Below are 15,593 nucleotides of genomic sequence, written 5' to 3'. Positions count from 1 at the left end.
CATAAAACTACTACAATAAATAAACACTAACAACAATAACAACTTATAGTAATCAATATACACTGTAAATTAACATTTAAAAAATAAAATTTTAGTTTCACTGGAGGAGGAGTAGATGTAGGGTTATTTATGTACTTGTAATAAATATACTTTGTTATATTTTAAATTTATTATTATTAGATTGTTTATTGTTAAATATCAAAAAATAAATGAAAATATTGTCAGTTAATAAAATATGTTTTATAAATAAAGTTTGATAAAATAAATATCCAAATATAATTAAATATAAAAATATTTTTAAAATAGTTTTATTTAAACTACAGTCCGAAACCGTCGAGTACTCTTATTCATTGAGCCAACTCGTACATATAAAAACTCAAGCATTATTGATTAAAAAAAAAAGTTAAGACAAATTTTTCCTTTAATTAATGAAAACTTTTATACAAAAATAAGAAATTCTTAGTAATTTCTTTAAAATTTTGATTAAGTTTTAAGAAAAATTATTTAGGAGTGTTTTTCCATATTTTAGGTGTTTTTTCTTAGTGTAGTTATCGCAGGGATGCACCTTAATGTTAAGCTAATCGTTTATCAAAAAATTACCACCGTTTCCGTTGAAACACTTCGAAATTTTATCGATAAAGAAATTATCAAGATAAATTGTATCTCGATTTTAACCGAAACGAAAAGCTTTCGTTAACATTAAAAACGTTAACAGAAACGTGATACTTTATGTTTGAATTGTGATGGCAATGCTATAGCCATGGTGAAGCCGTGAGGTGGTAACAGCGAGCGGACATACACACACATACTCCATGTAATTTGTTTGTGTAATTCGCTGGTGGTAATGTCAAAAATACTCTGAGAAATGTTCGTACTGTCAAAATTCATGAGAAAAGTTGCAATCAGCTTGGCTAATGCTTTCACCTTTAATGACTCCGCCATCAATCAGCTTTGCCAGCATAGTTTGAAATTAATAATCAACATAAACGATTTGATTTCGTTTTGATATGGCAGAAAACGAAACAAAATCATTTCGTTGATTTGACGTTCTTAACGTTAATAAACGAAACGAAATGACTTTGTTTCGTTTATTAACGTTAATTATCGAAATGATATCGGTTCGTTGGTTAAGCGCCAAATACACGACACGAACATTTCCGCGAACATTCCCGTTATCTCATGTTTCTGCGACCTTTTCTGTCGTGTATGATGGTGTTTGCCAGTTCGCGCAAATGCTCGCCAAAAATCAAAATATTTTAATTTTTGGCAAACATTTGCGCGAACTGTTCGTGCGTGTATGGCGAAATAGCTCATAATCGTAGTAATTTCTGATCGAAACAGACGTGCGCGGAAAAGTAAAATGGACAATAAAAAATTTCTGAGTGAATTTATTGAAATGTGTAAATCTTTGCCTTCATTGTGGCAAGTAAAAAGCAAAGATTATTGTAATAGCATTAAAAAGAATAATGATTATGCGACTTTAATCGAAAAATTAAAAGAAGTACATCCTGATGCCACAAAGGATACAGTTATAAAAAAATAAGTAGTTTGCGGGCGCAATCACTGATGACATGATATGAAACTTTTATTCTCTCTCAATTCGTTTCCAGGAATGGGTCTTGAAGTTCATTCGATTGTAAACAAAAGTTCGTTCGTTTCCAAGAATGGGTCTTGAACATCAGATGGCTATAGAGTTGCCTAAACTACCAAAAAAAAAAACTCCAAGAAATCCGTTCGGTTTCATTATTTTCAAAAAATCAGCAAGTAAGATGATAAAAACGATCGCTATCTCACTAGACAGAGTTGCCTAGTAAACTTTTATACGCTAATTTTTGACCGTTTGCAATTTTATGCAAAAACGCCTAATTAAAGTTTGAAAAATTGTGAAAATAATTCGAAATAATTATGTAAAAGTGCTGATTATAAATGTTTTATCTATTTATACTTATTTAATATGTATTCCGGCCTTTTACAATATCAAAAATTAAATTGGAAAAAGTTGATGTTTCCATAAGCATACATGCAAAATGGTCAATGGCAACAGTGCTTATCTGTAAACAATACACACACAAATATGTTATGTACATGTACACAGGCGCACACATTGATTCCTACGGGCTTGAGAGTTCGGTCAAACGTGCTTCGTACGACAAACGTCCTTACGTCCGGCGCACGTCGGTGGGTAACTGCCGCATTATTTTGGATGTCATACGTCGCTGAGCGGGATATTCTTCATTACACCAATTACATACATACATCCATACATACATATGTATGTTAAACAGTTTGCTATAGGATAACATATTTTGAGAATGAATTCAATTGACAGTAGTTAGTTGACATCAGTGTTGCCATTTTGGTGCTTTTAGAGCCAGATCTAGCACTTTTTTTCGTTTAGCTCCATAAATTCCAGCTCTTTTTTTCCTTTTTTCATTTCATTTTATTTATTTATTGACAGTATTAGCACAATAAGATCTTGTATGATCTTTTATAGTGCAAAAATGGTTACATATTAATGGGTATAATTTTTAAAACTTTAAATTTAAAAATGTATATATTATTCCATGTACAAATTTAAAAAACATGTAAGCATGTAAGAAGAAAGTAATAACAGTGGTAATATATAAGGTTAACAAGAATTGTGATAACATATGTAATTTTAAATGTTTGCCCCTTTTTTGCTCTGAACCTATTTCGGCAATACGTATTGTGAAATTTGCAATGCGTTTCATGTGTGTCGAAGTTTTATTTTACTTGTTTCGTTATGTATGATGTGGTAACTCGGTACCTTACTTTCATTATACCTTTGAAGAATATATACGAATTAAAAAACAAGATAAATTTATAGACGAAATCATTGAAAGAAAGATACTTAATATATGTCGCGACTTCATAATTAAATTAATAGAGCAATTAAGGCAACGCTGGCCGCACAATATAGAAACGCTTAGCAAATTAGATGTGTTTTCGGTTGAAAGCACATTGAAAATTGTAAAACCTCAAAGGTTTTCATATTTCACAAAAGAAGAAAAACAATATAGCACTGATGAAATAACGAGATTATAAATGCAGTGGAAAAATGTGACTTCAACATTAAGTTTTTGGTTTGATGTTAAATAGTATAATTCCAAAAGCTTGTCGATTTTGTGCTGCAACTTAGTAATGCTGAAGTTGTAGGCACGTTTTCAAACATGAGTTTGATTAAAATCAAACACAGAAAGAAAATGAGTTTAGTTATGTTGAATTCGCTTCTGACAATAAGAAGTGGTCTTAAACGGCCGAATAAATGCTGTCATAACTTTGAAATAAACAACGATCTCTTAAAACTAATGAACACAAAAATATTTATGAGTGTAGCAATAATAATAATTCATCTTCTGAGGACGAAATCATAGATTTTGAAGTCTAAGGCCCTTCAAACATATCTCGTCCCAACATAAACTTGAGTATCACACACGAGTATTTTAATGGTGATTCGTACACCCGTAGGACGTTAAAAATTTAATAAAAAAAAAATGGAAAAATGTTAAATTAACTTTCATCGGCCAACATTTTGGAAAGTCGTATTTTTGGCGAACCTATAGCCGTGCCGTCATTGGGGTAGTGTGAAAAATGCTTCTTACTTTTTAACGATACCTTACCATCAAATGGCAAAACAAAAGTAAAAAAAACCTATTCTTGTTATTAAAAAATATAAAATGAACTATAAAAACAGTTTTATTTATGTACCACTCTTGTACCTAATTTTTTTTTTTTGTTAGTTTAGTTAGATTTGAAATAAATGTGAAAACTTATATTGAAAAATATACATACGTATACTTGTAGCTCTTTATAAGCTCTTATTTAGTTTCATTATCGTAGTTTCGTTGTAGTTTTGTTGTATGTAATGGAATCTTGCAAGTTAAATTTGATACACTTCCCGGTGTACGATTGAGCTGAAATTTTGCACACATGTATAACTCCGATGACAATGCAATATTACTTTGCGCGAATTGGATAAATTAATCGATAACACAGTTATCGGTAAAGATTTGTATTTACTTTGGCATAACAGCCTAAGTCCCATACAAACCCGCCGGTACCTAACCGTAAATTTTGAGATTTATACGTGGTGAATCACGCGTGTCACACGTGGTGAATCTCACGCTTGCGAAAAGCGGAGGCACAACCCTCTGTTGTATTTCTGTGTATAACCAACATAGCTGAATTTTTAAGGCTGTTTAACTCTGTAATCTTTTCCGTAATTTATTTTGCTTTTGGAAAAATTACCTATTTGAAAAAAGCTGGCGGAAAAATATTGGCATAACAGCTTAAGTTAAATCAAGAATGGAAAATCTTGGAAAATTTGAGCAGATGTGGCAATTTCGCTTGTCCGCTGAACGAAACATTGACAATCTATTGATCATCGCTAGGAAATTAGCGACATTCCATCAACTTAGCAGCACTTTAGCAATACTACTGTTATTATTTGGCCGCTCAAACACTCCCATATTAATTGTGCATTAAATTTAAAATATACAACTCAAAAAAATAAAATTAAAGAAAAAAAACTTTTTTAAATATAAGCTTTTATTATTGGTTAATAAAATTAACTAAAAAGTAAACAATAAATTGACTCTAAAGAAATATAACACTTTATAAGTTCATTGTATCCTTTAACGATAATTAGGCTTTTTCGTCTTCGACAAACAAATTCTATATTGTACATAATTATATATTTTTAACATTAAAACTTTACACCTAAATTATTAAATCTTACAGTTTATATCACAGTCCTAATTGTTCTAATAAAAAACGTGTTGAATTTTGATGGTATAATTAAGAACATTTAGGATCTCCTTTTCTTGCTATCGCAATGTAACACGCTTTAATTAGAACAATTAGGACTGTGATATAAACTGTAAGATTTAATAATTTAGGTGTAAAGTTTTAATGTTAAAAATATATAATTATGTACAATATAGAATTTTTTTGTAGCAGACGAAAAAGCCTAATTATCGTTAAAGCTGACAATGAACTTATAAAGTGTTATATTTCTTTAGCGTCAATTTATTGTTTACTTTTTAGTTAATTTTATTAACCAATAATAAAAGCTTATTTTTAAAAAAGTTTTTTTTTTCTCTAATTTTATTTTACAATAGGTTTTGGATTTTCTTGAAGAAATTTAGCTCTTTTTAGCACTTTTTTTTAGATTCTAGCCCCAAAGAAATTTTTTTCTGGCAACACTTTGACATATAATGGAGATATAACCATTGTGAATGATAACTAAGTGTGATACCTTAACAGTCAACTGCCTGACAGGATGTTCAATATGGCTACTTTTTAGCGTTTTGACAGGGTGTTCAATATGGCGGCGCCTATCTTCAGCGGGATAGTCAATTACAAATCAGGTGATCCAATCACTTTGGAATTTTGACGTCTATGCAGAAGATATCACACTTTGTTATCATTCACAATGGATATAACCTCTGACTATTTTTGGCCACTGCCATGCAAAATTAGTGAGCTTTTTTAAAAGAACATAAATAGATTATTGCTCACCGCTTTTTATTGGAGTCAAATATCTTATTCATTTGTAGTTGGCTTCCTTTCCTGTTGGTATATATGCACCCATAAACAAATTTGATAGAGGAACTGTTTCATCAAAGCAAAATAAACATAAAAACAAAAAATATACAAGAAAAACGATAGTAATGTACACGCGAATATGACCACCGATCGTTTTTGCGATACGACACACTGGCAAACATTTGCTTAAAGCTTTCGAAGAGTTTGTGGCTACAAAGAAGCAAGCGAGTCGTGAGCATAATAGACACTTTACCGGCAACCGTCAAACGAACAAGTAGTGAAAGTAGAAGAGCTCCTCATGTAAAGCGTGTTTTGCTAGTGTTGCTCTGTTATAATATTATTTCTTTCAATTGTTTTATTTATACATACATACCTGCATACGGAAAGTTGTGATAATTTGTACTCGTCATTGGAAGTGTGAAGCTCAAAATATTTTTTCCACGAGTGGAGAACGTGCCAATTAAGCCGAATTAATTTATATTTGTTTAAATTTTCATTGAAGAACAAAATCACATACCTGCATAAACTATTTAATTAGTATTAGGTATTAGTGAAGTAAGAAAGTAACGGTAAGTAAGTTATTTTTGTAACTAAAATACCTACATGTTATATTTAAGTAAACCCGAATAAATCTAAAATAGTGATTAATTTGCGAAATTCATCAAAATTAATAGCAAAAATCTCGAAATTGCGCATTACTTTCATTGTAACAAAACTATATTAATTACAATACAAACTATATACCTACATACATCTGTATGTACAAACATTTTACGACGACATATCGATTAACCAACGTAGCGTAGATTATATGCAAACAATTAAAAGTTATACAAATAATTTTGCTTGTGGGAAATAAATAGCAGTCAGAGCAAAATAAAAGCTTACGTGGCTTATAAACAAATATGCGTTAGTGAAAAAAATTTAACAACATTTATATATAAAAGAAGTGCAAATTAAAGTTTTACTCTGTATCATAAAAAATGTAGCTCACATTTTGGCAAATGCATTTGAAGCATACATACTTACATACTAGAGATATACGCCCCCGATTTGCGTCGGTTTTCGTAAGCCGCCGAATGTCAACAAAATCGGCGCGTTACTATATTTTCTACTCTTTTAATGCCCCTATTACGGTTAACAACTCAACTTAGTTGGGTTGTAATTAAAACAACTCGGCTCCTGTTTGGTATTACGAATTACAACTAAAGCTGCAGACATTGGTGCTTTATCGGTAACCTTATAACAGCTGATTCGACCAACCTTGTGAGAATAAATGCAATCGATTATTGGTGCCGCTAAGGTCGTAACCGTATCGTAGCCAACCAATTGGTTTTTGGTTTACCGTCGTAACGATAAACAGCTGATTACGTTATGGATTCGACTACAGCGATACAATAAACGGCACCAATGACTACAGCTTTATTTCAGTTGAAGTTGAATGGATATTGCCAACCTAAGAAAGCGATGATTTGACAGATAAATGAACAGCTGATCAATTTGTGGCGGAAATTTAAACATTTGCGAAAGTGATTTTGTTATTAAAAGCAACACGGATATTATATGAAATATATTTTCTAATGGCGAAAATGTTGGCGATTGATATGTCGCGAATACGAAAAACATTCGCGTGATCATTCACATACGTAATCCCTTGGGACTACCAAGCAGAGATCTGCTTTGAGTACTAAAAAAATTAGTGCACTTGGTCATGACTCATGAGCCAAAAAATTGTGTCTAAATGTGTACTTAGTCAAGTACAGAAAGATACTATGAGTGATTAGCACATAAAATAGAAAATACATACGAGTGCCCCGCAACACATATGTATGTCCCATACATATATGACATTGTTGAGTATAAACTGAAATCATAGTCGCTTTAACTCAGTAGCTCGTTGGTTTCGTGTGTAATACACTGTATACTTCGTTTATTATCGGTTTTTCTTTAGCGCTGTATTCAGTTTAGTTTCGTGTACATTTGTGTGTTGCTAGCGTCAGAAGACTGATATGACTTTATTCATTTTATTGCACTATTAGTCTGACTTATTCCAATTAGTGTTTTCGTATAACACTGTTGACTTTCTTGCTCAATAAGACAATTGAGTACTGAACTGCTTCGTGTCTTGTGAGCGGTTATTGACTATGTAAATGTGTGTTAGTGGATATAAGTGCTTGATACTCTTTGTTTGTATACGCACTAATACTAATTTTTTCGTTAGTCCACTAATAACCTTAAAAGATGAATGATTGCAGCTCACTGGTAACAAGCACCAAGTAAGAAAATGTTGAAGTGACAAATGGTGAGCTTCAAATGAAGTTATTTGGCAGATTTGAAAGGAAGCATTTTGCTCATTACTAAACTCAAGTAAGTACCATTTCCGCAAACGCGTTCGAGGGAAGGCTTTACCCCTATTTTAAAATTATGCGCCACACTCAGATTCCTTTTTGATGGCACCTATCAAAATGCTGTGGAAATGATTTTGGTGTTGGACTGGCTTTAGATATTATTGAGGAGCATATTTGTGCGAAGTGGATTAAAACCCAAACAGCAAAAATTGTATTTTACTCTAAAACAGGATTCCCAGCAGTAGTGGGTAGTATCAATGGGACTCACGTTCGCATAACTTCACCTATTTTGGCTGTATCCGAACTGCGGCCTCGTCCAACTTCGGAATGTCGCTCCATAAATTCAAAAAGTTATTCAATGTAATCCTTCGTTTAAACGTTGTTTTTTCTATAAATGTGTACAAAATTGTTGATTACCTATTATTTGATTAAAAAAGGCTTTAAATTTTTTGTTTTTTTTTTTTTTTTTTGGTAACGTTTTATGAGACCGTGCACCATCACTCTTAACAAAGGTGGTATCCAAATTCGCGTTTCGATCTCCGTTTTTAGGATTTTAAAGCGCAAATTAAAAATTGTATTTTTGTAGAAACCGAGAGGGTCCGAAATATGAGGCCCGATCCACAGTTTTTTTGCACAGAACATCGTTTTCCGTTGGCGGCCTTTGGCCGCGATTTGTAAAAATAACACCTTTCTGCATTAGTGTGTACAAAAAATCTGCCAAAATACAACCACCACATGAAAATTTTAACCGAAATGATAATTTTTGTTTTCGGATTCTTAAATCGGAGGTCGAAACGTGTCTTTTGATACCAACATTGAAAATTTTTGTTAAAAATTAGCTGGTGAACCGTCTTGTAAAACGTAAATTTTTTCGAGACAACTGCTAGTAAACAGTTGTAAGATTTTGACGTCTTTGACAACTACACCAACACAAGGTTGTAAACGGTAATGCCACAAAAAGTTGTTAGACTAGACAACTCAACCGACTTGTTTTTTTGACAGATTGAGTTGTAATCTGTAATACCAAATTGCGAAATTTCAACCCAACCAGAGTTGAGTTGTAAACTGTAATAGGGGCATAAGACTGAATATGCCATTTATTTTTCATCTCGAAAATTGCTCCGATATGGACGAAAGGGGTATAAAGGGATACACATCACTGCCAGTTATGAAAAATCCAATCCAAGAATAAGCGAAATCAGTGATGCAAAATCCTTTAGTAGGCTCCAGTGGTTTAAATTCTCCTTTGAAATGATTCTCAGCTCACGCTTAAATTGCATATACCTTCAACATCTATGAGAAGGGTTTGAAAAATCACTTTATTTGCTTAGCTATAAAAGTAGCGTCTGAAATCTTATTTTGATTTTCACACTTCATCATTCAACATCCAAGTCTCCCGGTTTGATATTTCCTAAAGTTGGTGGCCCTATTCCCAACTAGTCCCTTGGAGTGAATCACATTGGATATAGCCTATCAACCATGTTTAAATATGACCAGCACGGGACGGCTCCTGTTACAAATGTGAATACGTAGGCACATTTTTTAACCACGTTAGGCTTTATCCTTTGCAAGAACACTCAAAGTGGTGAAGCAAAAGCTTTCTCACGACAGTCAAACAAATGACCGGGTGTTCTACTATCCTAACGTAGAGGATAGTCGAACTAGTCTGAAAACTGAAGACGCTCATCCATAATGAGCTCTTATATCATAAGGCCGGAAACGAAGACTATTGAAGTCAATGTATCGAACACAAACGTCTGCGGATCTTGGTCTACATTTTAAAACTTTTATCCACGGTCCTTATAAAGTTTAAATTGTGCAGATTCGCCAAGGATTATATGATTTTACCCCTGGTTTACCCAATTATATCGACTTAGACTGCTTATGATTTCGAGGGCGGCATCCCTGGCCGAATACATACTCTCTAACATTTAAAGGTGTTTTTCTGGTTCAGCTCGCAAGCATAGCGCGACAAAAACATCCGTGAGAAAGTCTTCGGAGTTACACCTAGAGTTCGTGACGTCGACGAAGGTATGAGTTCGAAGTCGCAGTTTTACAACTTCTGTGCTGGCATATGGTATAAGGGCCAGGATGCGTGGTAGCGACTGGTGGTCGGGATCGCTACCGTTCGCACGTCGGGAATTGTAGCTCCTAGAAACAGCCGAAAAACTGAGGGCGACCTTTGGGGCGATCAACAATAAGTCAGAGTTGACGCTAATCGTTAAAACTGTGCCACGATAGTCATGACTATTAGTAGATAATTGAAAGCAACCGTAACCTTTCCAAATATATATTTTTTTAATTTTCGCTTCACAAGCCTCCCAGATACTCATCCGCAAGTTAATGATGTTCTTCTAGATCGTCAAACATACTCGTATCATTGACGTCGGCAGTGTATTTCCATATTCATTAGTTGTGGACAACGTTATACTCTGAAGCATTGTTTACTATATAGTTTGGCAGCTTAAATTGAGGTTATGTTGCGAATAGAGTGGAAGGCATTCCAAGGCCGTGAAAAAGGACACTCGAATGAAGTATAATGAAGGAATTGATGTTCGGAGTTTTTTCAAAATTTGCCCGAAATCCTGAATCACAAAAGGGAGTGTAATTAAGTACGAAAATGAAAAAATGTAGTTAGGTTTTGCTCCCTTTTTAGCAGGAGATTTTTATTTTAAAAATGTAAAATACAAACCAATGTTCATTCTATTACTTCTTTAGCAGGAGATTTTCATTTAAAAAATGTAATATATAAACCAATGTTCCTTCTATTACTTATTTTATCTATAGAGCTTCAAATGCACTTTATAAAAAAGTGCTTTTTATTTTTATGAACTTATTCCTCAATGAAGATAAATGAAATACGTATTAATGTAAGCATTAACCATGTTTCTTACTTCTTAAATGTTCTTCTTAAATATTATAAATGTGTTAAAAGTAGCAGGACTGAAATAGTATTGACAAATCTGATATGTCAAACTAATTTTATATAATAAAAATGATTTCATAAATTGCATGCATTTTATACATATGCACTATATTTTAAATTTTCTCTAACTATTCGTTTCGTGCTGACTAAATTTTGCTTATGCATAACTTTCTTTGGCTATATAAGATAACAATTCCAGGGTCCGTTTTCACCATCTTCGCTAACAAACACTTTATTTGAAAGAAATCGTTCAAATAAGGGTTACTTTAAAATAACGGACGTTAAAAGTTCCCCTGTCACATGAGGAAAAATGAAATACAACTATTTTTATAACATGAAGATAGATGGAAAATTTATTGGGGATTGCTCTGCGACCGTTGATCTATTGTGATCTCATCAGATTGCGTCGCGTTCCAGCAGGATATGTTCCGCCGTCTCTCCTGATCGATCACGAAATCGACATGAATACAAAATTATGTTTTTTATTTAGTTGAACGGCGATAGAAATTCCTATATTTTTCAGGAAATCCAGGAAACTTCAAGAACCCTAAGTTTTTAATTATTTGTGTTTTGCTTTGACGATGGCGGTGCATTGCTTATAGATTGAAGCAATTAAAGCGCGAGTGTTCAAAGTCAGATGTAGACGCAACGCAAGTGCCAAAATGACTCAAAAGTCACCTTAGAACCACCAAAAGTCTCGTTAGAAGTTAAACTTAGGCAAGATACACACGAGACATAGCTTCATAGACGCGTACAAAATATGACCAAATTTTAGGTTTTTTTATTGGTATACAAACAATTGGGATGTTTCAATGGTTTAATATATAAAACTTTAATAAAGTTTCTACAACTTAGCTTTAATTCAAACTACACAAACAAAAATAAAGTGTACCTTTAGGTATTATATGTTCACATTTCTAGGATTAGTCTATGTCTTTCACCAACCAAACGTTGTGAACCTAGTTTTGCTTGATTGCAATGGAATAAAGGGCATAGCGCAGTTAAGTTTTATTAAAGAACGGTTAACAAATTTGCGTTGTGGCAAACTCAGTAAATCGTAAATAAAACTAAGCAGTGGTGTTAATGCTATTTTTATAGATGTTTACTTCTTCCCTAACAGTTTAAACCTCATACCAGCGCCTAGATTCAGTAAGTGTGAGTTGGAACTCAGACTAAAAATCAAGCGTCTTAAAAGTGTCAACTGTGTAATAACTGAATACCGATCGAAATATCTAATCACTAAAATAAGTCGTTTTTCTGATAAGTTCGTTGTTTCATCAAAAATTAATGACAATGTGTTTGCCAGAACATTCAACACTTCCCTTTTTAATGCCTTGCCTAAATTATCTACCAGGTGAAATGTCTTTGTTCCGCTACATTTTATAGATAGAGCAATTTTCGTGGTAAGAATGGCATTGAAGTAAATGGAAAATTATTGTGGGTAATAGATTTGCCGAAAATTTTATTAGCAGTATTTTGAATCTTTGTTTCAGTGAAAAAGAAGGTAGTAGTGCAGTTTAGGGGCCCCACCTCTAAAGTTGGGTGAAGATTTTCGAGTGAGGTATCAAAAGGGCCTAACTTTTAAACGGGTAAAAAAAAATTAACTTCCGCTTTCGGATTCTTGATCTAGACGTGAATACGCGCCTTTTGATACCTCACTCAAAAAAAAGGCCCAATTTTAGGGTGGGGCCCCCAAACTGCACAATTTCCAAAAAGAAATACAAGTACCAAATCCGTGCCGAACAAAAACCAAAATTGAGAAAAAGGACCAGCGGAGCATATAGGGTTGAAAAGGGCCATTTTTTGACCAAATGGACAGAGGTGGCAACCGTGTTCTCAAATGCAAGCTTCCACATCAAATACGTACACATATAAGTCCTTCGACATTACGAAATACATTGTCGCGTTGTAAGCCAAAGTATTTTTGCATAAAACCTTTTTGACCCCACAATACCACATATTAAGTGTAAAATTTCACAAAAATAATACATTTTTTCGAAAAATCACACCGAATAACTGCAGGCCTTGTTTACGATTTTATAAACAATGAGAATCATTGTTTACTATATAGTTTGGCAGCTTAAGTAGAGGTTATGTTGCGAATAGAGTGGAAGGCAGTGGACTAGGCAGTCGAATGTCATATAATGAAGGAATGGTGTTCGGAGTTTTTTCAAAGTTAAAAAAAAAAATGATAAAAGATTTAATATAAATAAAACTATTGTTTTAATAAGAACAAAAACGCCATATATATTCTGTATACATAAATTTTTAAGGATTATCTCACTTTAAAATTTGAATTAAATAATCTAAAGTTTTTTTTGAAACTGAGTCGAGAACTGTGCGTGTGAATGTGCGAATTTTCACCGATCAGCTGTTAGTTGCGCTACTTGGTAAAATTTACAATGATGAGAATGGCAAACACGAACGAGTATATGAAATATAATGTCAAAGCGTATATGCACATGGTTGTATTTCAATGACGAAAATGCTTCAAAAACGCATGAAATTGTTAAAGTAAAGTTGAAAAAAAATGTTAAAAACTTTAATATGATTAAAAAGCTTCTTTTAATAACAACAAATACGCCTTATATAATCTATTTATACATCAATTGGTAAGGTTTATCTCACTTTAAAATTTAAGCTAAATAATCTGAAGTTTTTTTTTTTTTGAAATTGAGTCGAGAACTGTGCGTGTGAATGTGCGAATTTCACCGATCAGCTGTTAGTTGCGCTACTTGGTAAAATTTACTATGCTCCGAAGTCCAGCCATTCAATTAAGAGGTTTACGCCGATCACTTTGTCGGCGCGCCTGTCACGCCGCCGCCGCCGCCGATTAAGTGACCGGCGTAAACTTCTACTACATACATACATATGTATGTATATCCAGTAAGAAAACCCTCAAAAACAATTTAAATGACGAAACCTGTTAGACCAGAACAAAAACAATACTTGGGTTGTAGAAATGTGATAAAATAACACAATGGAAAATTTAGCAAACAAAAGCACTCAGAAAGCATTCCCTTATTTTTTTAGGAAAGGTGGATAGGAACGCCATCCAAAGACATTTTCATCGACACATTTCATACATATTTGTTAAGGCGAGTCACTGGGGGTGTCAGCGGGAAATCAGCTGTTTTGTACTTTTTTTTAATATGATTTGACATTTCAATTTTAACATAAGTCCATCGATGTACAAAAACAAAGTAAATATAATTTGTATTTATGCTTGTACGTAGGTCACCGTGCGCATAGTACAGGTCTACAAGTAGGACATGTAGCAGCGCGCACATACACAGCCACGCTCACCTGATAAAATGCTTGTTCTTGTTCGTTCCTTTTGTGGATTCTGTTTGGCACTGTTGTACTTCTTAGGTCCAAGAAAAGTGTAGTAGCTGCTAACGAAAACTGCGTAAATTTTTTATTGTAAAATTACAAAGAAATATCCTTATTTACTTTCAAACGAGCACTTAATTACATCTCTCTTTAAAATCCATACGTTTTGGACAATTTTAATTAATAAATTGTGATACCTTATTACCGGGGACAATTGCTAAAACAAGACCAAAACCGTCGGGGGAGGTATTAATAGACACATTTTTGCCTCGCTTCCAATAATTCGAATACTTTTTCGCCTTTGGACTATTGATAACATGACAAAACGCGTCTTTTCATATCTCTTTCCACATTTTTGGACGGGTTGTTGAAGTCGACCCCGGTTTCAAACGGTTTTTCGTGGAGAACTTTAGAACGGGTAGAAAAATTTAGCACCCGTGTTGGTATTCTCAATGCTGGAATAACTACGCGTCCTCAGATACCCAAATTCAAGACTTTTAAATAATTTTCTGTAGGATCCATATAGGGACTACATTTTCATACTAAATTCGTTCAAAAAAATTTACCATCACAGAAACCCATATCTGATATTCCACTCCTTTTTTTGTTTCCCTGCGTCGCTTTTACGGCAGCAACCCCGGTAATTTTGACACTTCGTTCAGTGTCAAACTCATGTTCCACGCAGGTTCCACTGGGCTCCACGCTAATTTGACACTGACCGAAATGTCAAACTGCAGTGTGTAAGAAAGAGAAAGGAATTATTTCCTTCTCATACATATCATACTTGTAAATCATGCATGTATGTAAATGCGGTTTTACAGCAGAAGAGAAGTTCGTCACACTCAATGGTGACTTTCTTGTCCTGTTTGGCGCCTTTTTTTGTTTATCAATTTATTCATTGTTAAATTTTTTTCTTACTGTTCTTGTTGTTGTTACTTTTGTTGTCTTATACTGTTCTGACGCCAGCAGTGGCAGATCCACGCTGCTTTTTGAGGGAAGCGAGTTCAGTCAGTAATTGTTTCTCACAATAGCTGATGTGTTTTGAACAAAGTTCACATCAAGGTTACTTTATACGTGAAAATGCAATACAAAACAACAAGGGAAAAGTATAGCAGACCGTTAATTTTTAGGGGTAAATTTATTAGTATTTTTTTTACAAAAAAAAATAAATGTAAGGCGCGATAACCTCCGAAGAGATTTTAGACCAAGCTTCTCTTCCAATTTACGTCGTGCTTTTTTTTTTAATTTTTCCTACAAATTGGCGGGACGGGACCTACTTGTTTTATGCCGACTCCGAACGTCGTCTGCGAGGCAGATGAGTTTTCACTGAGAGCTTTTCATGGCAGAAATACACTCGGAGTGCTTGCCAAACACTGCCGAGGGGCGATCCCGCTTAGAAAAATTTTCTTCTAATTGAA

At 33.7% G+C, this 15,593-nt stretch overlaps 1 protein-coding gene across 2 annotated transcripts in view; it reads left to right on the top strand.

The window, feature by feature from the left end:
* Positions 1 to 5,767: 5,767 nt before the first annotated feature.
* Positions 5,768 to 15,593, top strand: part of LOC137238103 (acyl-CoA Delta-9 desaturase-like) — a 48,123-nt gene continuing 38,297 nt past the window's right edge. The window contains exon 1 of one of the 2 annotated variants that reach the window (XM_067762724.1): positions 5,768 to 6,137. The gene's annotated coding sequence lies outside the window, so the exon portion shown is untranslated. Of the gene's footprint in view, positions 6,138 to 7,913; positions 7,936 to 15,593 lie in introns of those variants that run through there. The other variant, XM_067762725.1, reaches the window with a different exon arrangement.

Source organism: Eurosta solidaginis, chromosome 1, assembly GCF_040869045.1.
Source record: "Eurosta solidaginis isolate ZX-2024a chromosome 1, ASM4086904v1, whole genome shotgun sequence".
NCBI lineage: Eukaryota > Metazoa > Arthropoda > Insecta > Diptera > Tephritidae > Eurosta > Eurosta solidaginis.
Note: the sequence above shows the minus strand (reverse complement) of the source record. Positions and strands in the feature narration are given on the sequence as shown.